This window comes from Cynocephalus volans, chromosome 7, assembly GCF_027409185.1.
Source record: "Cynocephalus volans isolate mCynVol1 chromosome 7, mCynVol1.pri, whole genome shotgun sequence".
Taxonomy (NCBI): Eukaryota; Metazoa; Chordata; class Mammalia; order Dermoptera; family Cynocephalidae; genus Cynocephalus; species Cynocephalus volans.
The window spans coordinates 32,021,136-32,048,858 of record NC_084466.1 but is presented as its reverse complement, the minus strand read 5'-3'; the positions used below and the strand labels follow the sequence as shown (position 1 = coordinate 32,048,858).

General features: G+C 35.2%; 1 pseudogene; it reads right to left on the bottom strand.

Annotated features, from left to right (window-relative positions):
• Nucleotides 1-363: 363 nt before the first annotated feature.
• Nucleotides 364-27,723, bottom strand: LOC134381605 (peptidyl-prolyl cis-trans isomerase FKBP3-like; annotated as a pseudogene).

Below are 27,723 nucleotides of genomic sequence, written 5' to 3'. Positions count from 1 at the left end.
GTAGCTATTGTGAATGGGATTACTTCCTTGATTTCTTTTTGTTGTTGGTGTATAAGAATACTATTGATTTTTTTGTTTGTTTGTTTTTTTGACAGTGGGCAAATTTTTATTGAGCCTTTTAGTTTACGATATGAAGTAAAAGGAAAAACAGTTCTCCTTAACCACTATTTTATACAGCTGTAGTAAAATATTTTAGACTTCAAGGATTTATAAGGGGTTACGTTTCTCAGATGTTGGGATCAAGTAAACAAGTTTTAACTTAATTACTTGAATTTTCCAGTTGACTCTTCCCTTACAATAGTAACGGGCTCTAATTGGTTACATAAGTTTCTTCAAGGCCAAATTTTATCATTGTTACTCATGTCTTTAGATCTGAAGCACTGCTATTTCAATCAATACCCACTAATTCCACTTCAAAAATGAGTTTTGCATTTGGTGGAATTTTGGCATCAGGTTGACCTTTCTTTCCGTAAGCCCATTCTGGTTCAATCTCCAGTTGAGCCTTTTTGCCTTTACTCATAGTCAAGAGTGCTTCATCCCATGCTCTCATAACTTTGCCCACTCCAACCTTAAAACAAAGTCTTGGCATTTTTCTTCTTCTTTGAACTTGTTTGAACATTAGCATCAAAAACAGTCCCATCCTGTAGTGTTCCTGTGTACCAGCAATGAACAGCATCTCCCTTTTTGGGAAAGTTGGTTTTATCTCTCTTTTTTAAAACAGATTTTGTATATTTTGGTGAACCCTCATCCATGGTTTCTTCAGACTTGGTTTCTTTGGGTTTATCTTCATTAAGTTTCTCATTTTTCACTTGCTCAGACACTTTACTTATACTTTCAGTACCCTTGAAATGCTTACTTTCAAAAAGATGGTTGTAGGCTGTTACCAAGTGGTCCTTGTTTGCTGTCTTGGCTACATTTTTAATGTTTCCTAATAATTTATGTCTGCAAGAAACAAATCTGAATCGTGGTCCTGCAGAAACTTGAAAATGTCTTTCTTGGGCATCTGCTCACTGCACAGCTGCTCCACGGTCCACGCCCACTGTGGAATGGCAAACGCGGTCTTCCCCTGCTGCCTCAGTTTTACTGGAATACTATTGATTTTTTTATGTTGATTTCATATGCTGCCACTATGTTGAATTCATTTATTAGTTTTAGTACTTTTTTGGTGGAGTCTTTAGGTTTTCTGTGTATGTGATCATATCATCTGCAAATAGGCATAGGTTGATTACTTCCTTTCTGATTTGGATCCCCTTTATTGCTTTCTCTTGCTTTATAGTGCTGGCTAGAACTTCTAGTACTATTTTGAATAAGAGTGAGGAAAGTGGGTATCCATCTCTTGTTCCACATGTTAGAGAAAAAGCTTCCAATTTTTGTCCATTCAGTATGACGTTAGCTGTGGGTTTGTTCTATATGGCCTTTATTGTGTTGTGGTACATTCCTTCTATACCTAATTTGCTGAGTGTTTTTATCATGAAGGGTTGTGGGATTTTATCAAATGCTTTTTCTGTGTCTATTGAAATAATCTCATGATTCCCCCCTCCTTCTGTTGATGTGATGTATCATGTTTATTGATTTGCATATGTTGAATCATTCTTGTATCCATGGGATGAATCCCTTTTGATCATTGTGAATGATCTTTTTAATGTGTTGTTGAATTTGGTTGGTTAGTATTTTGTTGAGAGTTTTTACAAATGTTTGTTTGGGATATTGGTCTATAGTTTACTTTTTTGGTGTGTCTTTTTCCTGCTTTGGTATGAGGGTATGTTGGCCTCATAGAATAAGTTTGGAAGTATTCCATCCTCTTCAATTTGTTGGAAAAGTTTGAGAATAATTTGTATTAATTCTTCTTTAATTGTTTGATAGAATTTGGCAGCAAAGCCTTCTGGTTCTGGGGTTTTCTTTGTTGGCAGACTTTTTTTTTTATTACTACTTCAATCTCGTTGCTGATTTCTGTTTAGATTTTGTAGTTCTTCCTAATTCAGTCTCGGTAAGTTGTATGTGTCCAGGAATTTATCCATTTCTTCTAGGTTTTCCAGTTTGTTTGCATAAAATTGTACATAGCAATCTCTTAGATCCTTGTATTTCTGTGGTATCAGTTGTAATATCTCCTTTTTTCTTCAGTGATTTTATTTCTTTGCATCATCTTTTTAAGGATTTATCAATTTTGTTTATATTTTCAAAGAACCAAGTTTTTGTTTCATTGATCTTTTGCATTGTTTTTAAATCTCTAATTCATTTATTTCTGCTCTGATCTTTGTTATTTCTGTCCTACTGATTTTTGGTTTGGTTTGTTCTTGCTTTAGAAGTTCCTTGAGGTGTAACATTAGATTGTTTACTTGAAGTCTTCTTTTTTTGATGTGGGCATTTGTTGCTGTAAACTTCCATGTTAAAACTGCTTTTGCTATATCCCATAGGCTCTGGTATGTTGTGTCTTAATTTTCATTTATCTCCAGGAAATTTTTTATTTCCTTTTTTTGATTTCTTCTTTGACTCATTCATTGCTTAGGAACATGTTGCTTAATTTCCATGCATTTGTACATTTTCAAGTGTTCATTTTGTTGTTTTTGTTTGTTTGTTTTGTTGCAGTCAGACAAGGTAGGTAATATGATTTCAATTTTTAAAAAGTTTGTTGAGACTTGTTTTGTGACCTAACATATGGTCTATTCCAGAGACTGTTACATGTGCTGTTGTGAAAAATATGCATTCTACAGCTGTTGGGTAAAATATTCTACAGTTGTCTGTTAGGTCCAATCGTTCTAGCATGGAGGTTATCTCTGTTTTCTGGATGCTCTGTCCTTTGCTGAATGTGGGATGTTAAAGTCTCCAACTGTTATTGTATAGGAGTCTATGCCTCCCATTCTGTCTAATAATATTTATTTTATATATCTGGGTGCTCCAGTGTTGGGTACATATATATTTAGAAATTTTATATCCTCTTGTTAAGTTGATTCCTTTATTACTATGTAACAACCTTCCTTACCATTTATATATTTTACCAAATATATATACATATATATTTTATTTTCCTTGGCTTGGAGTCTATTTTACACAGTATAAGTACAGCTACTCCTGCTCTTTTTTATTTTCTACTTGCATGAAATATCTCCTTTTCATTCCTTCACTTTCAGTTGATGTGTGTATTTATAGTGAAGTGAGTTTCTTGTAGGCAGCATATTGTTGGTTCTTGCTTTATAATCCATTTAGCCACTTAGTGACTTTTAATTAGGAATTCAGTCCATGCACATTTAGAGTTACTATTGATATATTGAGACTTGTTACTGCCATTTTATTACTTTTATGGTTGTTTTATAAATACTTCCACCGCCGTTTTACTGTCTTCCTTTGCGACTGAGTTTCTCTGATTGTATAGTTTGATCTTTCACTATTTGTTGTTTAGTATACCTATTATAGGTTTTTCTGTTATGGTTACCATGAGGTTTACAAAAGACATGTTATAGTTATGATAGGTTATGCTGTCATCTTTCTTTATACTTGGAAAATTTTTAGCCATTATATACTTAAATGTGCTTTTTAGGACTCCTCCCTTTATGTCTTTTTCAGGTACACTAATTATGTGCAGGTTATTTTGCTTGACAGTGTCCAATAATTGCTGTAGTTTTGTTCCACTTTTCTTATTTTTTTTTCTTTTTGTTCCTCTGTTTGGGTAATTTTGTATGTTCTGTCTTTGAGCACACTGATTCCTTCTTCTGTTTGGTCAAATCTGCTGTTGGAGCTTTCTATCAAGTTATTCTACTTAGATAATGTATTCTTCATTTCTAGAATTTCTCTTTTTTAAAAATTAATTCTAATCCTGTGTCAAGTTTTTCATTCTGCTCCTGGGGTTTTTTTTCCAAATATCATTCAATTTTCTATCTATATTTTCTTGTGACTCCCTGAGCATCTTTAAGAGGATTATTTTAAATTTTCTGTCAGACATTAATAAATCTGTAGCCCTTTGGGTCCATTGCTGGTACTTTGTTGGTTTCTACTTGTGGTGTTGTTTCTCTGTTCTGTCTCATTTTTTGTGTCTTTGTATTGATGCCTGGGCATTTGAAGATATATGTACCTCTTCCAGTTTTTGTAGGTGTATTTTGGTGGTGTTAAACCTCTGTTGCTCAATATTAGGTCTTAGTTTCTGGTCTGTGTTTTTTTTGTTGTTGTTTTGGTTTTTTGTTCTGTGGTAGCTTGATAGCAACCACCACCACCTAGACACTGCACTGGAACTAGTTTGCTGTCTTGCCATGAATTCCTTAATAGGGGAAGACTCACTGAAGTGACTGGAATTTGAACACTTTGCCTAGGCTAAATTGCTGCCCTTGCCATTTCTCTCAGTAGAGAAAAACTTTTGTGTGGACCTGATTTTAACTGTTGACCTTTTAATCTCTTTCAGTTCATGTAAAGACTCCACAGGACCAACTGGGCTATGTGAAAAATTTGGCTGGGATTAAGTCTCTTCCACAAATTGTATCCCCTATAATTCTATTATGTCCACAAATTGTATCCCCTTTTGTTCTATTGTGCCAGCCCGTCTCCATTCTGTGGCACCCATGTTGATCAGAAGGCAGATCCACTGCCAATATTGTGCCTCATTGCATCTCTGGTGGATTGGCATTGCACATACCCCACCCCATAGCCCTTGGCACTCCAGATGTTTCTCAAAGGGCAGGCCCCATATGAGTCCCCCATGAAGACTTACAGACCTCTGGGCAAAATAGAAATCTACTTCTTACTGTCACCTATGACATGTAAAACAGTAGGTCCAGTGGCCTTCTCTGTGTACAGTGCTATGCCAGCCTTGAATGTGGGAGATGGGGTGATTTTTTTCCCCTTCCAGTTGTGGTCTCTTCTGCCTATGAGGGCACAGGGGAATCTCATGAACAGCTATCTTGGCTTGTTAAATGATGGGGTATTCAGACCTGATATTTTTTGTCTGTGGTTGTGGTATTTTTGTCTCTTGCAGGCTTCAAGTAGCATCATGCAAAAAGTGCTGTGTTGGTTTTGCCATATCCAGAGAGGTGTTCAGTGGGCTGAGTTACACTAGCGAGGGAGTGGCTGGGGCTGGGACTGATTGTAGTGATCCTTCCTTCCATCTCTTGTGGTTTTCCATGTTTTTGTGGACTCATCAAGTCTGTCCTTTTCTCCTTCTGAGTTCTTGTGGTTTCAGGGTGACAGTTTTTGTTTTAATTGTTGCAAGTTGATTTCTTTTGGTGTGGGGGAGTGATGCCAGGAATCATCTAGTCTGCCATCTCGGTGATGTGACCTAATTTTGTTTACCTTTTCAGAAAATCAACGTTTAGTTTCATTGGCTTTTTCTATTCTCTATTTTGTTTATTTCTGCTCTAATCTTTGTTATTTTCTTTCTTTTGCTAACTTTGTGTTCATAGTAGTTTGATATTTTTCTACCTCCTTGAGGTGTAAAGTTTGGTTGTTTATTTGAGATCAGTTTTCTTTTTTAACGTAGACATTTGTCTCAACAAACTTTCCTCTTAGTATTGCCTTTGTTGCAGTCCATACATTTTGGTGTGTTTTGTTTGTGTGTTTGTTCATCTGTCTCAAGATATTTTCTGATTTTCTTTTTGGTTTCTTCTGGATCCAATGGTTGTTTAAGAATGTGTTGTTTAATTTCCACTTATATGAATGTTTTCTGTTTTCCTTCTGCTGTTGATTTATAGTTTTGTTCAATTGTGTTCAGAAAAGCTGCTTGATATGATTTATATCTTTTAAAATTTGTTAAGATTTGCTTTGTTACATAATATGTGATCTATTCTGAATAAAGTTCTGTGTGTGCTTGAAAAGAATGTGAATGTGTATTCTGTTAATGTTTGGTAGACTGTTCTGTATATTTCTGTAAGATTAATTTACTCTATAGCTTTTGTACATCAGGAATAGGGATCAATAAGTTCTAAGATCCTAGTGATCTTTCTGTTCTACTTATTATTAAATGTGAGGTAATGAAGTATCCTCTATTACTGTATTTTTGTCTATTTCTCTTTCAGTTCTGTTAATGTTTGCCTTACACATTTAAGTGCTCTGATGTTGGATGCATATATATTTATAATTGTTATTTTTCTGGTGGATTGACCCTTCTGTCATTTTATGACATCCTTCTTTGTTTCTTGTGACAGTTTTTGACTTAAACTATTTTGTCTGATATACATATGACCACTCTTCCTCTCTTTTGGTTACCATTTGCATAAAATATCTTTTTCCATTCTTCATCTTCAGCCCAGATATGTCCTGAAACCTTAAGTGATTTTTATTTTTATTTTTTAATTTTTTTTGCAGACAGCATATATTTCAGTATTGTTTTTCTATTCCTTTATTCACTCTATGTCTTTTGATTGGGGAGTTTAATACGTTTACATCTAATGTAAGTTTTGATAGGGAAGGATTTACTATTGGCATTTTGTTTGTAGTTTTCTTTTATTGTAATGTATTTTTGTTGGAATCAATTTAATAGTGGCCTCACTGAATGAGTTAGAAAGTATTCCTTCCTCTTCAATGTTTTGGAGAGAGTATATAAAATTAGTATTATTTCTTTTTTAAATGTTTGGTAGACTTACCATGGACACCATCTAAGCCTCATGTTGTCTTTGTGGGAAGGATTTTAATACAAGTTAAATTTATTTAATAGATAAAGGGGGCTTAAGATTATATTTTTCTTCTTGAGTGAGCTTTGCCAGTTTATATCTGTTTTGTATTCTTTTATGAGGTGTTTAGTCAGGTGAAGCCATAAGAGGAGACCCAAGAGAGGCTAAGAAAAGCAAAGTTTATTACATTCATGGTCCCAGGGACAGAAGGCATAGGATGCCATGGAGGGCCACATGAGAAAGACACCAGGGAGGTCAGGAGGCAGAAGACAGGAGTGAGGGGAAGTTTTAGTCCACTGCCTTTATAGGGGCTTCCGTGAGAAAGACAAAGGACGGTAGGTTGAACAATTTAGACTGGCTAGTTTTCAACAATTTTGGTGAGCTTTGGGCTATAGGGATGATTTTGGTTCTCTAGTACCAGGCCCTAGAATGGTTAAGGTAGAAAATTATGGCCTTCTGGAGCATGTAGGATAGATAGAAGAGGTATGGCTCTGGACCGGTGAGTTTACATACCGAAGACTTTCTCCCTGTCTGAGCCCTTTGTTTTCATTAAGAATTGGCTAGCCAAGGAGGGGTAGTCTCTCCCTAGTCAGAAAAGTTTTTCAAAATGCAAAACATCATAAAATGTAGAAAACTAAAAAGAAAAAATTACAATACAGTATCTTTCAAGAGATTTGTCCATTTTATTTAAATTGTTTAAATTGTTGGCATAAAGTTGTTTGTAATATTCCTTTATAATCCTTTTAATATCTGTTGGGTTGGTAGTAATGTTTCTTCTTTTATTTCTGATTTTGGTAATTTATGTTCTCTCTCTGTCAGAAGGTCATGCTAAAAGTTTGTCAGCCTTTTTGTTCTAGTCAAAGGATAATTTTTCTTTTTATTGATTTTACTGATTTTCTCTGTTTTTCTATTTCATTGATGTTAGCCCTTCTTGTTTCGAGTTTAGTTTGCTCTTTTTTATAATTTCTTAAGGTCAAAGTTTAGATTGTTGATTTGAGACCCTTTATATTTTCTAACAGAGGCATTTTAACCTATAAATTTTACTTTAAGCACTGCTTTAGCTACTCATAAATTTTGACATAGTGTTTTAATTTTCATTTTTGTCAAAATCTTTTCTTATTACTCTTAGAGCTCTTCTTTGACCCACACATTACGTTTTTAAAATTTAAAGTATATTTTTAACTTTTTAAGTAAATGTTCATTGTGTAAAATTTGAAAAACACAGAAAAGCACAAAAAAGTGAAAATTGCAATTAATTCCACCACATGAAAATAAGCATTGATAAGAGTGTATTACATTTTATTCCAGTCTCTTTTGAGGCCTAACTTTACCTCTCCACAATTGACTGTAACATTTTTTTTTTCTGACTATAAAAGTAATGCATATTCATGGTAAAATTTTCAAATAATAGAAAAAAGTGTAAAGAATATAATGAAAATTGATACAACTCCACTATCACTAGACAACTATTGGAAATATGTGGGTGCAATTCCTTTCAGCATTTTTTACTTAACTCAGATCATTTAATACATACAATTATATATGCTTTTTTTTTTAAAGAAAAGAAGCTGTTTATTTTGAGATAATTGTAGACTTACACATAGTTGTAAGAAATAGTACAAAGAGATCCCATATATCATTTACTCAGTTTTCTCCAACGGTGTGAATATCTGTAATGCATCAATTAGGGCATTTACACTGATGAAGTCACATTTCTGTTACCACAAAGATCCTTCATCCTGCCCTTTCATAATGACATCTCACTTCGGGGTGTGACTAGAACTTCAGTACTATGTTGAATAAAGTTGGTGAGAGTTTACATCCTTGACCTGTTCTTGATCTTAGAACGAAGCATTCCATCTTTCACTATTAAGTGTAGTGTTAATTGTTAAATTTTTGCATATGCTCTTTATTAAGTTGAGAAAATTTCTCTCTATTTTTATTTTGTGGAGAGAATTAATATGAATTGGTGCTGAATTTTGTCAAACCATTTTCTTCCATCAATTGATATAATCATGTGGTTTTTCTTCTTTAAGACTATTAATATAATGAGTTATATTGATTGATTACTTTGAATATTGAACTAGCCTTTCATACCTGGAATAAACCTAACTTGCTTATACTACAGTATTCTTTTATAGTATTGTTAAATTCTATTTACTAATAGTTTGATGAAACATTTTTTGATATAAAATAATAAATTTATTTTGAAAATGTTGAATTTGAGTGAGGTATTTGTGGGAAATGCAAAAGGAGTTGTCAATACTGGAAAATATAGGTCTGGAGCTAAATATAGACTTGGGAATCATCATCATGTAAGTGGTTATTGAAACCCAAAACATTTCATTCTCTAGAGGCCTTGTGGAATGGTACAGAAATCGAAGTCAGAATCAAGGTGTGTCCATCCATTTGGTGATAATATTCTAAAGCCTAATGCAAATGTTTTAAACACGTATGTTGCATTTTGGATCGGTGCCTCTTCTTCTTTAATGTGAAACTATTTTTTTTTTTTTTTTTTTTGTGGCTAGCCAGTGTGGGGATACGAACCCTTTACATTGGTGTTACAAGGCTGTGCTCTAACCAACTGAGCTAACTGGCCAGCCCCTACCAGTTTGATTTTTATTTAATAAAATTTTATTTATATTTATTTTTGTGGCGTACAGTGTGTTGTTTCAATACTTGCTTGTACTATATGCAGTGATTCACTTATGGTAGATAGCATAGTTTTGTACCTGTTAGTTCACCATTTGCAGCATTTGTTTTTCTGTGCCTGACTTACTTCAATTAATGTGATGGTTTCCAGTTCCATCCATGTTGCTGCACATGATATCATTTCTTTTTATAGCTGAATAGTATTCTATTGTGTATATATACCACAGCTTTTTTGTAAAAAAAATCCGTTTGTTCATTGATGGGCATTTAAGTTGGTTCCATCTCTTGGTTATTCTGAGTAGTGTTGCAATGAACATGGGAGTGCCTGTGTCTTTTTGATATATTGATTTCTTGATGAAACATTTTACATCTACATTAACAAAGTATATTGATCTGCATTTTTTTTCATGCAGTGTTGTCTGGTTTTGATATCAGGTTAATGCTAGCAGTATAAATAAATTAGAAATATATCTTCCTCTTATTTTCTAGAAGAGCTTATGTAAAATTAGCTTCAATTCTTTAAGATTTGGTAGTTTTTCAGAGAACCATCTGAGCCTAGATGCATCTTTTCTGTGGAGTTTTTAAATTACAAATTTAAATTTCTGAATAGTTGTAGGGCTACTTAAATTGTCTGTTTCACATTGGATGAGGTATGGTAGTTTGTGCTTTTCAAGGAACCAATCTATTTACTCTAAGTTGGCAAATTCATGTATGTAGAGATGTCCATAGTATTTCCTTAATAGTCTTTTGACGTCTGCAGAGTCTGTAGTGATATTCTGTTTCAGTTCTAATATCATTTGTGTGTTCTTTTGTTTTTATTTGTCAGTCTTGCTAGAAAACTTATAATTTTTATCAATCTTTTCAAAGAACTAGTGCTTTTTTAGTGATATTCTCTACTGTTTCTCAGTTTTATTCCAGTGTGGTCAGAGACTATACTCTGTAAAACTTCAACTCTTAAATTTGTTGAAGATTGTTTTATGGACTAGGTAGGATATGTCTATCCTGGTGTGTGTTCCATGAGATCTTGGCAAGAATGTCTATTGTGTTGTTGGGTAAAATGTTTTATAAATGTATAATACCTTCTTTTGTATGATGATGCTGTTGAGTTCTTTTATAGTCTTTCTTATTTTCTGTATACTTGTTTTATCAATTACTAAGAGACGGATGTTGAAATCTCCAACTATAATAGTCAACTTGTCTATCTTTTTATTTTGTCAGTTTTTCTTTAAATACTTTGCAGTTCTGTTTTTTGGTGCATACACACTTAGGACTGCTATACCACTTGGTGGATTAATTCTTTTTATCATTATGTAATGACAAATTACATACTGATAATTATGTAATCACTGTCTCTATTATCTATTTATGTATATCTATTTAAGTTGAGAAATTCATGTGTGCAGAGATGTTTATAATAATCCCTTATTACTGTTTTGATGTCTGTTTTTCAGTTTTCAATTTTATTGATTTCTGCTTTTATTTTATCTGCCTCTGGTAATTTTCTTTGCTCTCAATTGTATTTTATTTGATATTAATAGCTACTCCTGCTTCCTTTAGATTAATGTTTTACATATCTTTTCCATGCTTTTATTTTCAACCTACCTATATCGTTATATTTGAAATGAATTTCTTGTGTATAGCATATAGTTGTGTGTGTGTTTATTGCTCTGCCAATCTATGTCTTTTCATTGGTGTGCTTTGACTATTCACTTATATTTTTAAAAATATTTTCCTTTAACAGATTTGTGTCTTTCTATTTATGCAAGTCTTTTTTTTATTGAATCATAATTGATTATACATATTTTTGGGATTAAATGTTTACATGTATTGATCAAAGCAATATTACTAGTGTGTATATTGTCAGAAGTTGTACTTATTCTTTACACCCCTTGTCCAATCTCTCCCTATTCCCCTCTTCCTCTTCCCTCCCACCACTTATAACCCTAGATTTCTTCTCTCCTTCTGAAAGAGCAATGGTTACTCTGTTGATTTGTTGCCTACATGGTCTGTCCAATGCTGACAGGTGTGTTCAAGTCCCGCAATATTATCATAGAGCAGATGCTTCTTCTGTGACTCTGGAAAGGCTTTGTGGAGAGAGACATCCTCTTCTTTTCTTTGGTCTCTGCTGGTGACTCTCCTTGTGTCAATGCACTCCAGTGGATGGCGGACCGTCTGCATGGTGGTTGTGACTTCTGTGGCAGTGGTGGTTACTGTGGTGGCTGTGGTGGGCCACCCACATGGAGGTGATGTGATGTTTTGGCATGCTCCTTGGTGCTGGCAGTGTGCCCGATTGTGGGTGGGGGGAGTCTGTTCCCTGGAGAGAGAGAGGGAGGGGGAGAGAGAGACAGAGAGAGAGATAGGGAGAGAGACAGAGAGACAGAGACAGACAGACAGAGAGAAAGATAGAGAGAGAGAGACAGAGAGAGGGGGGAGAGACAGAGAGACAGAGAGACGGGGGGAGAGAGAGAGACAGAGAGAGAGAGAGAGAGATAGAGAGAGAGAGAGAGAAGGTATCAGGGTCTTTTTCAACAACCAGCCCTCACAGGAACTAATGAAGTAGGAACTCACTCACTACTCCCCAGAAAGAGCATTATTCCATTCATGACAGATCTGCCCCCGTGACTCACACAGCTCCCAACACTACCACGTTGGGGATCAGATTTCCACATGAGTTTTGAGGGGACAACACATCCAAACTCTACCAGACTCTTTTCAAGATTTTTTTTGCCTTTGGTATTCTGCTAAATATGTTTAAATATGATATGGTTGTGCATAAATTTTTTTTGGGGGGGTATTTACCCTGCTTTGTGTTCTCTGGCTGTTTGAAGATGTAGTTTGGTGTCTCATTAATTTTGAAAAATTCTTGGCCATTTTTGTTTAAATATTTCTTCTCTATTCCTTCTTTTCCTTCTGGTATTCCCATTATTCATGCATTACACCTTTTACAATTTCTCCACAGTTCTTGATAGTTTAGTGTTTTTCATTCATTTTCCTTTTTGCATTTCAGTTTGGAAAATTTCTACTGATGTGTCTATGAGACTCCCCGGTTCTTCAGCTGTTTTTATTCTACTGATGAACCCATCAAAGGCATTCCTCATTTATGTTGCAGAGTTTATGATTTATAGTATTTCTATTTGATTCCTTTTTAGAGTTGCCATCTCTCTGACTACAGTACCCATTTGTTCTTTCATGTTGTTTACTTATTTTTATTAGAGTCCTTAACCTATTTTAAAATTAAACTAAATGAATTTATTTTATTGAATATTGACAAATTATAACCGTGTAGGGAACCCTTAATATATTAACTATAGGTATTTTAAATTTCCTGTCTAATAATTTCATCATCTATGTCATATCTCAGTCTGGTGCTGAAGCTTGTTTTATTTCTTCAAACTGTGTTTTTTTCTTAACTTTTAGCATGCCTTGTAATTTTTGGTTGAAGTTTATGTATGATATATCTGGTAATAGGAACTGAGGTAATTCGGCTAGGAGTGAGACTATGTTTAATGTTTGTTGCAGTTGTTTAATGTTTGTTACATGCCATAGACTTCAAATTACTCAGGTGTCTTTATTTTTATTTTACCTGTTGACTTTGTGCTTCCCTACATGCTCCTCCTCAGAGAGAGTCTATGATTGTAGCTCTTTCAGCTATGATTTACTGTTATAATACTGGAGCCCTGTTGATATGATGGCAACGTGTGAAATATGGAAGGCATTCTGTAATCTTCTCATTAATTCTCAGTCTTTTAGCAGACCCATGTCCTTAAGCTATAACCTTCACTATTGTTTCTTAGCTTCACTACTCTCTTTCCCCACATTAGGTGAGACCGAAAGGCTAGAAGGGGCTGGATAGGGAGAAATACCCTTTTCTGGGTTGAATAAGGCTCTGGTAAAGTCTTTTTCACTGGAGGGCAAGGCTTTTAAAGGAAAATATCTTATGTATTCAGCTAGGTTGGTCCACTCTGTCATGTGGGAACTTGAGCTGTTAGTGAGCTCAGGGAGTCTTTCTGCATACAACGGTAATTGTTCTTTACCCAGCAATTATTTTTTCTCTAGTCTGATAGAGTATCACCATAGGCATGTTCAGATTAGTTTTAGCCAAAAACTCAAGCCTTATGCAGATTTATAGAGTTTGTTCTCTGTAACTCTCTCTCTTTCCATATGTTCTGCCTCACTATTTCTCTCTGCATTGGCCGCCACGATCTTCTATCTCTATCTCCACAACTTCGGACACAAGAGTCATTTACATCTCACTCTATGATATGGTCTTAAAATTGTCCCAGAAAAGAAGTCAGGACAATTGTAGGACGCATCTTGTTTGTATTCTCTCAGAGATCAACATTCCTGCATCATTTGTATTCCTATATCTGAAAATAACAGTTTCATATATTTTGTCCTGTTTTCTAGTATTTTACCATAATTCCCATAGAAATGACTGCTTCTTGGGTAGAAATGGAATTTATAATATTCTATTTTAATGTGCATATTTTTTTTCTTTTAATTCAAGGAATTTTTCCCCATTATATTCTGAATATTTTTTCTTATTCCATTTCTTGACTTTAGGGAGAAATGTATAACCAATTTCTGATATTTCTTTCAATGTTGAGGTAGCTCAATTAATATAATTTTACTCCTTTACCCTATCCATCCCAAAGAGAAATTAATGATGCATCTGAGTTCTACATTTGAGATAAATAAATTAAACCTGCTTGGCTTAGTTTCCACCTTTTATTCTTGTGAGGACTAAAAGCCTGCATGAAACAAGAACCAGGAAGCAGGATAACTTCCACTTTCCATGCAGTAAATCTTTTATTTATTTATTAATCTATCTATCTATCTATCTATCTATCTATCTATCTATCTATCTATCTATCTATCTATTTATAAGAATATCCATGAGATACAAAGCTAATTGTCACACCTCGTTCCCATGATGTGAGGGCCAGATTCATACTGGGGACATACCCATTACCGGAAATTACATTTGTACCCTCTGTCCCTCCCAATTATCCCCCAACCTACCTCCCCCTCCCCCTCTCTCCTCCACTCCTATTTGTAGCCCTAGGAATGTTCCCTCCGTCTGTTAGACCATGGCCCTACCGTGGTCTTTCTTTCCTTCCTTCCTTTCTCTCTTAGCTCCCACATATGGGTGAGGACATCCATGCAGTAAATCTTACTAGAAAAGACCACCCACCTCTCATCTTGAAGAGTACAAATGTTCATGAGTACTGCCTATGCCTGGATAAATAAGTATGCCTGATTCTTATTTCAGTTAGCAGGCACATTTAGCTGTCATGCTAAATTACATACTCTAGCTTTACTTTTATCCAAGATAAAGATGGTGTTTTGGTTGTCTACCTGCTAATAATATCTTCTTTTTCATTTTTTTGTAATGTTAGCAGTAGATAGAGGTGCTATTAATTGAGGATCTTTGAAAGTCCCAGCATTTGGTGTATGGATCAGAAACATTTTGAGATATAACAGAGAATAGAATTTGCGATAAAAGTTAACAGATGCAGAAGCTTTCTGTATGATTTTGGACATTTGATTTCAATCTGTGGGCAGATTTTCTTGATCTTGACACTTTGTAGAAGTTTATATTGCACTAACTTTCCATTGTTACTACCTTTGGGCACAAGACATTTGACTCTGGTCTGTGACTGTAGCTTATAGGGGCTTGATGCACAGGTGAGTGACAGTTTCTATAGATTCAGGAAATATTTCAAGATTAAAAAAAAAAACATGCTGTTTGCATCCTTATCAAGAGTGTGTGGAGACATTCTTAGGTACTGAGTGTGTGTAGGTCTTTAAGACCGTTGACAATAGTTTGTGGGAGCCAGGGATTTTTAGCAAGAGCATATAGAGGCAAAGAGGGCCTTGTCAAAGGTGCATAGATCCTAGCCGGTAGGTTGTGAAGTGTCATTATCAGATGACAATCACACAGGTGGCCAGAACTACACTCATGAACAAGTTTCAGAAATGGTATTAGAATACAGGATGATATAGCTTTTCTGTGCAAATTTAGCTTATCCTATTAACATTAGCTAAGGTGTAATACATTGATTGCACAAATGGTTACTATTTCTCCTGTATCCATGCCCTTATGTTGTTCTTCCACACTGATTCTGGGCTTGTTCACATGAATTTCTTTGGCCAATTAGTACAACTAGATGTTTGAAAAAGTACTTGGGTGATTCTGTTTTCCCTCTTGGAACCCTGATATTGTCATGAAAACAAGCCTGTGTAATTTGCTGAAGGATGAGGACACGTGAAGCAGAAATATCATCCCGATGATGCTATCCTACATCACCTAGCCTCTATTCCTTCAACTGACTAGAAACACACGGAGGAACCCAAATAAGAACAGCTAAGTCCAGCCCAGATCAACAGAACAGTCCAGCTGATATATAGACTCATAAGAAATAGGGCCGAGCCCGTGGCGCACTTGGTAGAGTGCAGCGCTGGGAGCGCTGCGACGCTCCCGCCGCGGGTTCGGATCCTATATAGAACTGGCCGGTGCACTCACTGGCTGAGTGCCGGTCACAAAAAGGACAAAAAAAAAAAAAAAAAAAAAAAAAAAAATAGTAACCAGTTCTTCTCTTAAGCCTCTAATCTTTAGGATGATTTTTACACAGCAATTAGTAACTGCGTCATGAATCAAAGTTCCAAAAGCAGGAGAAAAGACGTTCTTTAGTGGCCTTTTAAGCATTTTTGGCCACTCATTTACCTCCATAATTTGTTTGCACAAATTGTAAAACAGCTGAGATTTTGGCTTTCTTACAGACCCAAGTAGTCAGTGCTAGACAGACTGATACAAATTCACCTGAATCTTCCTGAAAGGAGAAGGAAGAAAAACATACTTGAAAAAAAAGATATTGGAAAAAATGATTTTCAAGGCCTGGAACCACGCATGGATACTGTTCTTTGCTAGGCTCCTGAGGGTTCAGTCTTAAGAAATGTCATTAGTTATTTCAGATTAGGAATCTATTAAGGATGATTTTTCCAGCTAAATGTGGAAGTAAGATGAAAACTTAATTAGGAGCTCCCCCTTTTTAAAAAAAATACTTCAGTCATTCTATAATAAGAGACAGAACCCATTGAGATATAAGGCTGAAAATGCCTGATCCCAAGAATTTGTAGTGCTATCTGACCAGATAGAACCCATATTAAGTTTAGCACTAACATAAATAAAAATTTAAAAGTTTTGAGTATATTTGAAAGGGAAAAAATGGACCTCAAATGAGACCAGAAGACTGGGGCTGCCTCTACTGCAAATTTCTATTTTGCTAGAAGCAGCATACATCTCAGGATGCACTAAATCATGCTGCCATAACAAAAAAAACCCTACATCTTAGTGGCTCTTTATACAACTTTATTTCTTTCACTTGCCACATGTCCTATTTGGGTAGGAGGGCCTCTGTTCACTGCAGTTTTACAGGGATATATGCCGAGTAATGCTCCATCTCAGCACTTGCTTCCATAATCATCAAGGCAAAAAAATAAAGGAATAGAAAGAGGAATGTGAAGAATTGCATACTGGCTCTTCAATCTACCACGTGGAAGAAACATATGGCACTTCCAGTCACATTTTCCTGGCTTGAGAAAGTTACATAGAAGCGGGAAATACCATCCTTGTGTTTGCCCAGCAGGAGAAGGGAAGCAGAACATATCCTAATATCTTCCACAGTCATTCTGTGCAACAAAATATTTGTTTATTTTCTTTTTATGCACAAAATACACTTACTCCCACCCCAAGGGAAACAACCAAAAAGCCCCATAGAGTAATGACACCAAATACAAACTCCAGGATATCTGGTGATGTACTTTACAGCAGGTCTAGATATGGTGGGTTTTGGTCCAGAGACTGTAAGGCGAAAGTGGTAAGTTTTTCCTCCTTTACACATCCAATATGCAATGATGGTATTGAAACAGTGTAATTACAATAAACTTTCTCACTTGGAAAAAGGATGATTGGGAGACATCCAGTAGTGCAATTCCAAAATCTCTATAACTAGATAGTTTGAGAGCCCTTTCACTGAGAATGAGCACTGGTCCTGTTTCTTATAATGCATATTCAATTAGTGCAACTCAGAGCCTCTGTCCACCTCTTTACTCACTCTATTCTGAGAAAATAGAGTGACTTATCATTGAAAATTTTGGAAAAATAAATTAGGGGTGCTTAGGTCAGCTCTCTTCCTCATGGGAGTGAGAAGCCTTTAAGGAACAGACTTCTGCTTCTCCATTTTCCACTGGTTAGATACCCCTCTTTCTGCCTCCCAGGTGAAATGTCTACCCTGATTTAGCATTGCTCGATGGGTAATACAAGCACACCAAGTAGATTCAGATAGAAGGTCTATTTGGCTGCACTGCTAAGCTACATCATTAGCCTTATCAACAACAATGGTGGTATTTTGATTCTTTTTCACGGACCTACTTTATTTTTATTTTTTTTCCCCCAGATGGAAATGATTAAACAGGTTTCTCTCAGAGAATTCAACAGTTGGCTTTTCGGTTTCTGAAATTCCAGCTAGCTTGATGTTGAAATGTCTTTATTAATTGCTGTGATTTTTAAAATTGTGCTTATCTGTGATTATTTTTTCAGGACTTTCCTTAATGTTGGAAATTATATTTTTAGCATACTTATTCTATTTTGTTTCTTTTTTTTTTTTAGTTCTATAACAGTGTTATTTTAGTATTAATTGTTCTGCAGACCTGTCTTTTACATTATTTTGCTTATATTTGAGTCATAGTCAAGATATAGAAAAAGTTAGTTCATTTCTGCAGATCTTGACAAGGCAATGAATAAAGGCAATGAAGGAGAGGGAAGCATAAAGATCACCCCTAGATGTCTGGCCTCAGTAATTGGGTGGTGCTGTTCATAGATATAGAAATTTGAGCAGGTGGAAAATACTGTGATTACAGGACATTTTTTTTTTTTTGTACATTGAACCTAATTGCTTTTCCAGTAACATCTTAGACCTGACAAATTAGGAGTTTTGATTAGTAAACGAGGAGAAAAAATGGATCACAGGGCAGACCCGAGTGAGTTGCTTCAGTTGGGATGGGGGCTGTATTAGTCCGATTCTGTTGCTTATAACAAAATATCTGGATCTGGGTAATTTGAAAAAAAAAATGAAATTTATTGCTTACAGTTTTGAATGTCGGGAAATCCAATGTCCAGGTAACACATCTGGTGGCAACAGTGACACAGGGGTCTCACATGGCAGAATGGCAGAGCAAAGAGAGATACTGTCATGTGCTTTCCTTTAAATCCCTCAGAACCACGCCCATGACCACTGTTAAACCATCAACTTAATCACCTCTTCAAGGCCCCACCTTTCTGTTATCATACTAGGACATCCCACATTCTTAACAGTCATGATGGGGATCAAGCTTTTAATACATAAAACATGGGGGACACAGTTCAGTCCATGTCAAGGCTTTGAGTGACCTGACTGAGTTTCTAAAGAGAGAGGCTCTAAAATGTTAGGAATGCTAAAAAATTATTGGACAAGTGTTGAAGACTAACAGTAAGTTTCAACAGTTTACCTGAGCTTTTAGAATCTTGAACTTTAGAAAAAAGGAAACCCTCTCTCTCTTTCTTGTAATTTTTAATTTGTGTATAATATGATCCCAAGCTCCCAGAATCCAGTGTACCATATGGTACTATAATTTATTACACCTGTTAGGCTTGTGGGCTAATATTAGAATCTAATATTAGAATATTAGAATCTATTTTCCTATTTGTAAATAGGAAATATGAGTTTCATTTTCCCAAAAGAAGACCATGTATAAAAATTACTTTTATTTATTGATTGATTTGTGGCTGGCCAATATGAAAAAAGTGCCTTTGAATAGCATGCAACATGATACAGAAATTCAGAAAAGGATCTTGAGGGCTGGCTGTTCTTTTCTCATCTCTACATCTTCCCATACTTTAAGCTTATCTTCACAAGTTGGAGAACCCGGCCACCACCAGCTAGGGGGATGGTTTTCTACTCAGTATTATAAAACATCATGTATTAATATTTAAAAAATTTAAAAGGAAAAGAAAAAAATCACCAATAAATAATAAAATATATTATTGTTTTTAAAAACCACATATGTTTTGTTACTATGAAGCCAAACCCTTTAATATTTTATTTATTTACTAATTGTATTTTCTTTCATGTTAATTGCTCACCTGTTATTTTGTTTATTTAACTGCCTGACTTATCATTTTAATTACTTGGTTGTTTCCTAAAAAATTAAAGTTTTTGTGTAGTAAAACCTGTTAATTATTTACTTTTGTTGTTTCTACTACATTTAAACCTTAAAAAGTCATTACCTTTCCCCAAACCACCAAAATATTTATTTCTTTTCTCGCTTTCTATGATTTTATTGAATTTAAGAAAAGAAATGTACTCATTGATTCAACAGAAATATTTTTGTGTATAAGGTAAGGTATATTTCTAAATTTTGTTTTTTGCCAAATTTTTAACCATTAATGCTGTGGAAGATTTTTTTAAATAATTAAAGATGTGCAGAAATGGAATGTTTTACTGTTCCTAGATGGGGACCATATACTGGGCACTCACTATATTGTGGGTTTTGAGTATTTTGGGTTTTTTGTTTGTTTGTTTGTTTGTTTTTTTGTAGCTGGCTAGTATGGGGATCCAATCCCTTGAAATTAGTGTTAACAAGGCCACTCTCTAACCAACTGAGCTAACCATCCAGCCTGGTTTCAAGTTTCAAAGGGTTAAATTGGAAGATGTTTAAAGAATTCTTTTAAACTTCAAGTCCAGGAAAAAGGTAAGTTTAGAAGGGAAATTACATGTGTCTATTTCTTACTTATGTGTGATTTTCTAAGAATAAACTCTTTATTGCTTTCCAAGTGACTAATTGCAGAGGATTGTGATGAAAGGTAGTTTAAAAAAGTACTTAATTGTTTCTCTTATTTAGAAAGCAGTTTTCCTTCAAAAAAATAAAAATAAAAGCAATCTGCCTAAAGTCACTAGTGAAGCTCCTCACACTTGATCTGATGTTAGTCTTTGCAAAGAATTGTCTTTGAAATGCTCATTATTACCCCCTAAGCTTGATATGACACAAAGAAGAGGCTAAAGATGTACCTTTTGGACATTTAGAATTTGGAGAGAAAGCTTCTTTGGTCCTCTAATGAATTCTTTCTTTTAGTGAAGTGCAAATCTTTCTTCAGTGGAAGGTGGTACTCAATTGTGGACAGTCCGAAGGAGTCCTGATGGAATTTTTACAGCCACTTTAAATTCCGTTTTGAGTGCTGCTGTTCCATGCTCTTCCCCATGGAGGACAAGGTTGTACTGTACCAGAAGTCTTTAGAGCCTCACTGTAATGCATTTCTTTGTCGGGCACCAAAATATACCACCCCAAAATATGACTGAAAAATTACCCTTTTGTAAGAGAAATTTGTATCTATAAAAGAAATTTCCATTGTGAGGATCTCTTTCTCTGTACCAGGAAGAGAAGAATGACTAAATCACTGAAGACGCTTAGTGGAGAAGGCCATTGACTTAAATCTGTATAACAAACCTTACCTTTGTTTAAGGTGCTTTTCTGGGCTATCTTGCCTTAACTGGGCCTTTCCTTGCTTTCCCTTCTTTCTTCATTTCAGAGAACAATGGCATTTAATCCTGAAGTTTAAACTAAGCAATATTTACACTAGAGATTTAATCATTTCTCTGGGTTTTCTCCCATGTAGATCTCCCAGGGAATATGCACGTTATCAGATATATAAGGAGGTATATTTGTTATTAAAGCTGTTTGATTTTCTTTTGCTAATCTGTCTTTTGCTACAGGGAGTCCCATTTAAGAACTATGAAGTAGAGCAAAAATTATTTGTCCTCCCCTATATCTGTACGTGGAAGCTGGATGGGGCAAAAAATAAGATAATTTACTCATTGGAGATGTTGAGGTTCAGAAAATTACCAAAAATATGGCATTTTGGCATGCATGAGTACTTTAAAGGAGATTGAAAGGCCTCAGAAATAGCCTCAGAAACAAGCTCTTTCTGATCTTCTCCAGTCTGCCTTTCCCTTTTTTCTTTTTCTCCTGAAGCACAAGAGGGAGCTTTCTCTGAGGTTACCTTATCCCTCTAAGTGAAATTCCTCCAGAAGGAATGCAATCGTGAACTCCTTCCCTGGAATGTACATTAACCAGAAAAGATTAACTTGTGGGAGACTACATGGTCTCCATGCCCAGGACACCATGCCCAGACAGACTTTTCACCTTTTCTTCCAAAGCTGTTACCTGAGAGAATTTATCTGCATAATAAGACCACCTTTGTTCGTCGTGTTTCTACCCTTCACCCTCCCATAGCTTGTGTCACCACTTTCCCACCAGAAGCCACTATTTCTGTGGTTCAAAATGCCATTTAAACCTTAACCATTTGGCCCTTCTTTGAGTCTCATGCTTTTTGGAACCACTATATGTGGACAGGTAATACAATTATATTCCTTTTCTCTTATTAATCTGTCTACTCTTAGGTTCATTCCAGAGAATCCAATTATCAAACCTTCAGAAAACAGAGGGAAAGTTTTAAGTCCCCCATACAGAGACCTCTGTGATGCAAGAAACAACAGTTATCTCTATTTACAAACAGAAGAACTGAAGATAGGAGGACTAAGATCTGATCTTTGTTGTCAGTAGAATATAATTTGTTTTATTGAACAAATACTTACGTAGTGATTATGATGTTCTGGATATATTACTACCCCTGTAAAGTGAGCATTATTTTCATCCCAAGTTTAAGATGAGGAAGCTGAGGCTCAGAGAAATTAAGTAACTATTCCATGTCCACACTCTGTCTTCAGAGAATGTATTGTTTACCACTCATTAAGCCTAGAATGAAGAACAAAATTCTCTGACTTGTAAGGGTTAAGGCTCTTTCCAGAAAACTATGTAAATACGCATTCAGTTATCTACTGAGTAACCAAAGCCATATTCAAATTGCTGTCCAATGTACTCTTGGGGAGGACAAATTGCTTTCTTCTACCCTTCTAGGTTCTTTGGCTGGTCTATGAATTAAATGAACATAAGACAGATTAACAGGAGAAGAAATTGTAATTATCTATATATGCATGGGAGTCCCACAAAAATATGAAATTCAAAGAAGCGGTTAGATGATTGAGACTTATATACTACCTTAAGCTAAAGAAAAAAAAATAGGGCATTGGGGATTCTAGATGGGGTGGAATGGAGGAAAATTATGGAAGGGTGAGGGGAAAGAACAAGTTAAGATAGAAAACCAGTGAAAGTACCTTTAACAAGGGTAAGTTTTGTTATGCAGATTTAAGTTGATGATTCTCTGTTGATTGGCTCTCTAGTGATTTAGTCATTTTTCTTTTTCCAGTGCACAGAGAAAGAGAGAAACCCTTACAAATAGAGATTTCTCTTATATATGTAAATTTCTCTTACAAAAGGGTAACTTTTCTGAGCTTCTGTGTTTGCAGTTTCTTAAAGTAACCAGCTTAAAATAATCAATATGCCAAAGATACATATTTTAGGGTGGTATATTCAAGTCTCCTACAACATATTCTGAGATGGCATGTCCTGAACCCCATCACTACCCGCTCTATCAACTTTTCATCAAGTGTTTTTACCACTTATACTCTTTGCACTTGATCTGTTGCTGGTTTTATAAGTGACTCTGCCACAAAAGAAAAACAAGATCAGTTCCCTTCTATAAGGAGCTGAACCATTGGTACATGAAGTCAAAGAGTACAGAAATTTTGTGCTGGAAACTAGATTCTCTGAAGGATACATGTATTAAAGCAGAATTTATTGCTTGGCTGCTTCAAAGAGATGAAAAAGAAACCAAACAAATGTGGTCAGGCTAAAAGGGATGGGAAGTTCTTCATGCATTCTCTCCTATAGGGAGTTGGTAGAGGATCACACCAATCCTGTTCTCGTCAATGTGCTTGTTCACAAGTGAAATGAGGGCAGGGATAATCCCTCATCAGCCAAGAGAGATAAGGAGAGTGTCTTAACACTGCATTATTTAAAAGACTATGAAATAGAGTGCAGATAATCATTATATGATTTTCATCATTTTAATCTGCATTTGATTGCTGCAACTATAAAGTATCAACTAACTTTGCCATGACTCTGTAAGAGAGGGAGCCATGAACTTATAAAAATTATCCTCTATTACTATCCTGTTTGATCTTTCACTTCCTTCTTAAATGAATTGCAAATCTTAAAGAACTATTCTAAAAAGTTTGATCATTTTGGGTTTTTTGAAATATCTAATTTTTAGGTTTTTCTAATTTAAAAATATCAGAGAAAAACAGAACACTTAAAATGTCAATGTTTGTAACAGAGGTAGTAATATTAGTATTAGTATACCCTCTTCTCATAGTGAAATATTTACTTTTCTGCATAATGAACTCAAGCGTTTCTTTAACCAGGACTTGAGCTGCTTGCTTGTGAGAACTGCAACATATGGTTTTTCTCTTCCACTTTTTAATATTTTGGTCTCCAGTGAATCCGCATACAAAAGTTTCCTTCCTTTAGCTGGAGTCCACAAATGAAAGGCTTTTCTTTTTTTGATTGCAGATTAGCCTGCCAAGAAACAAACATGAGCTGGAGAACATCAGTTTAATTTATTGATGGGATGCAGATGACACGGAAGTCTGTCCTCTTCTAGGCTTTTGGGAATGCTTCAAGCTGACCCAACACAGCTGAGTTCATACGGCAAAGACAGACTTTGCCAAAAACCGAAGCCAATAGTCATTGCAAACCTCTGAACCAAAACATTCCTTTAGTGCTTGAATTTCCCTATAATTTGTGTAGATTCCCTTTTTGTCAATGAAGCTAGCAGTGGGTAACTAGCTTAGTGTAATCAGACAAAACAACTGTACCATTCATTCAGTAATTAGATGATAGCCTTACTGCATGCTTTATGGTTTCCGTTCTTCATTCTTTCCTTTCTTTTCAAGTCCTTGGAGACAAACTCTGGGATGTTTGGCAAACCAGAGGCCCTTGTTGAAAAATATCCTGTCTTTTTTACTTTAAGGTTGCTAATAAGTTCTATTCTCAGAGGCAAAACATTAGATGCACACAGCAGGGGAGAATCAGCCACGTTGAAAAAAAGCTTCGTTCTTATGTATATTACCTTTTGCCTCACTTTACAGTTTTGCCTTACTCAGCACTGAAGCAAGTTTTTACTCTTCTTATATCTAACAGCATGCAAATAAATTTGATACTCCAACTAAATGCTTATAGCAAATCTTACATAAATTACTTTTTAAACTTTCAGACATGAAAAGTTTTACAAGAAGTGAAGCAGAGACAGAAAGAAAAAATAAATGGAGAGGAAGGCTGTGTGATTGGAGTTAATCTGCTTTGAAGAGCTCATGGCAAATGAAATTACTGCATGTGAAATTGGGCTGAGAATTGAGTGCTAATAGTTTTCCTTCTTTTTTTTTTTTTTTTTTCCCCAGTCTGTTCTTGTTTCTCAAACCTATAGAAGAGAAGGAAGAGAAAGCTTCTACAAGAGAACAGTAATACTAGTTCAGATTTTGTTGCCATTACTGCCATTAAAATGCAGAGGTATCACATTCACAAGGTTGGTGGTGTTTGCTGCCTTCACTGAAGATCCTCTGGCCCTATGTAGTCAGGAGCCTTGGTTGCAAGTGACACAGCTTAAGTTAGCTGAAGGAAAAGAAGGACATTTTTTTGCTGCTCTATTTAAACGAGAAGGCCAGGAATGGAGCTGTCTTTAGGGATGCCTGGAATCAGGTACATTTAGGTCCTTGTGAGGATTCTCTTTCTCTTTCTGCCTCTCATCTCTGCTTCTCCTTTATCCCCCACCCCCCCGGGCCTTCTGGAAACGTAGCTAGAAATATGAATAATGAAAATTTCAGCCTCAATTACAGCTCTGAGGTCAAAAAGCTGATCAAATCCCAGATTACCCAGGAAAGTACTGTGATTTGTCTGGCTTGGGGCATGTTCCTAATCTTGAACCAATCACTTTGGATGTTGTGATGAGGCATTATAACTGGCAGGGCCTAAATTGCAAACCCCATCCCTTACCCTGAGGCCAATGATATGGACTATGTATCTATTCAGAATAAGGAAAGGAAGAAAGAACAGACAAAAATAAGAGCCACTGGAAGTTTCTGCCTCTGTTCCTCAGTTTACCCACTTGAAAATAGTATTTGTGTTTTGGGAATGCCATGTGTTGAGATTCTTCTGTGAAAATATAGTAGAACAGAATATACCAAGTAGTTTTAGTTGTGACATTGGGAAGGAAGAGGTGGTCAATTGAATTGCGAAGGAAATGGTGTTTATAGTCCTTGGTTTGACATATGAACACAAGAAAATTTTATCATTGTATTGAGGTTAAGCTTCCCTTTTACCCTGAGGAACATTTGAGGGATTTTTTTATTGTTTTTTGCCTGAGTATTATCTCATGGGAAAGTATTGCTTACTGCATATTACTGTTAAATGACAGCTCAATTTTTCTCTTTATTAAAGTGGAAAACAAGTTGACTTGAAGGTGAGCTGTATGTAGTGTGTAGGGTGGGAAAGGGTACATAAAATTGTCTTCTTGCTCCAGAGCAGGGATCAGCAATCTTTTTCTGTAAATGTCTGGATAATAAATATTTTGGCTTTGCAGGGCGTACAGTCTCTGCAGCAACTATTCAACTTTGCTCTTGAAGTGGGAAAGCAGCCATAGATGATATGTAAATGAATGGGTGTGGCCATGTTCCAAAAAAACTTTATTACAAATATATAATGTATGTCAATGAAGTATGCAAAATAAAATATTATAAAATAAATTCTATGTATTACTAGCATTTAGAAATATTCTTCATTGATCTAAGAGTAGATTTATAGAAATAACTTGATCAGAAGATTGGGTATTAAATATAATAAATAGAAGTTTAAAATGATAATTTGTGGGTAAAAGTATAACTACAGTTAAACTATTTCCATTATTGGAAAGTGCTTGCAGATGCACTGCTTATTTCATGTTAAAAAGTTCTTCAGAAGTAACATAGCACTGATTTAAATTTGAATCTAATATAAACCTTTGGAATCAAATGGATTTTTCACAGGATGTGTACATACCTAACGTTTTACCTATTTTCCTTCCTAGGACAAAATGGATACTGGTATAACATATATTGTGAGCAAATGAGTTCTTTTTCTTGTAATGCTTGCAGTCATGAGTGTACTGTTATTACTTGACATTTGAAATATGTCTCAATTGAAACAGGAAACTTTTTACGAACTGAAAAATTTGGAAATCCTTCAGGCAGAGGATTATATTTACAATATAACATTCAAGATTTCCATTATATCCTTTTTTATTTTAAGCATTTATTAGGTACTATAAAAAAATCACTTTGGGACCAATCTTGATGTGCTTCTTAAATGTGATAATTATACCAAACTAAGAAAATGTATTTTTCCATACTTCATTAATTCTAAGATGCACATTCTTTTACTTTGTAACTTTTCTGAAGTCAGGGTTCTCGTAATGATGGAAGACACCTTACAAATTGCTGTCTGCCAGGTTGTAGTCAGGAAACAGTTGTAATTATCTGTGTGAAATTGGTTTGAAAATCCTCTCTTGGAAACTTATGGTAAGATCTAGAAAGCATGAATATTCATAAATTATATATGAGGGTTAGTGTCATGGAAGAAAATTCTTGAGACAAGGGTGGAATGCTCATTTAAGGAATGTTCATAACACCCACCTTGATGTTGCAAAGGAGATTCTTGTGCAGATAGTCATAGACTTCACGATGCTCAGTCAAAGAGTAATTACTGATTTATCTCGCTAATGTATTCCTTTTATATATACACAAGAGTATTATATAGATAAAATCTGTATCTAAAGAAGCCTAAAAGAGCTCTTCTAATAAATATAAATACTAAGTGATAAAAAAGCATTGTGACAGTTTAATTGGAAGCATTTTTGTATTTAGTGGTATATAAGATGATGTTGCTTTCTATGATATAAAGTAATGCATACATATACTTTTAAATTAAAAAATGCCAACTTTATTTCTTATGCTGAAAGTGATAATAATAGTAATAAACCACTTTACGGCTCCTATTAGAGAAAATCCAACTTGTGAACTGAAGAAGCAGGGCAACCACATCGTCCTCTTATTCGCGAAACTCTCACTGAATCTTCTAAAACGCAACTTGAAAAGATCCAGCACGAACGTTTAATTTCAGTACTTTCCGTTCTAGACCAAACATACATTTTACAAGCAAGCAAATACACATTTTTCAAGGCTGGATTTGGATCATCATCATCCTCAGCCTCAATATCACTATCAGGTTTTCTTTTCAATGTTTTTGGTAATTTGTTGGAAATATTTTGTGATAACACCATTTTAGTGTCAATAAGGACAGTTTTGGTCCCAATTACTGATGAATTAATTAGAACATTTTGAATTGCAGTTGTGACAATGACAGCACTGATCATTTTATAGTTGAAGGCTACCAT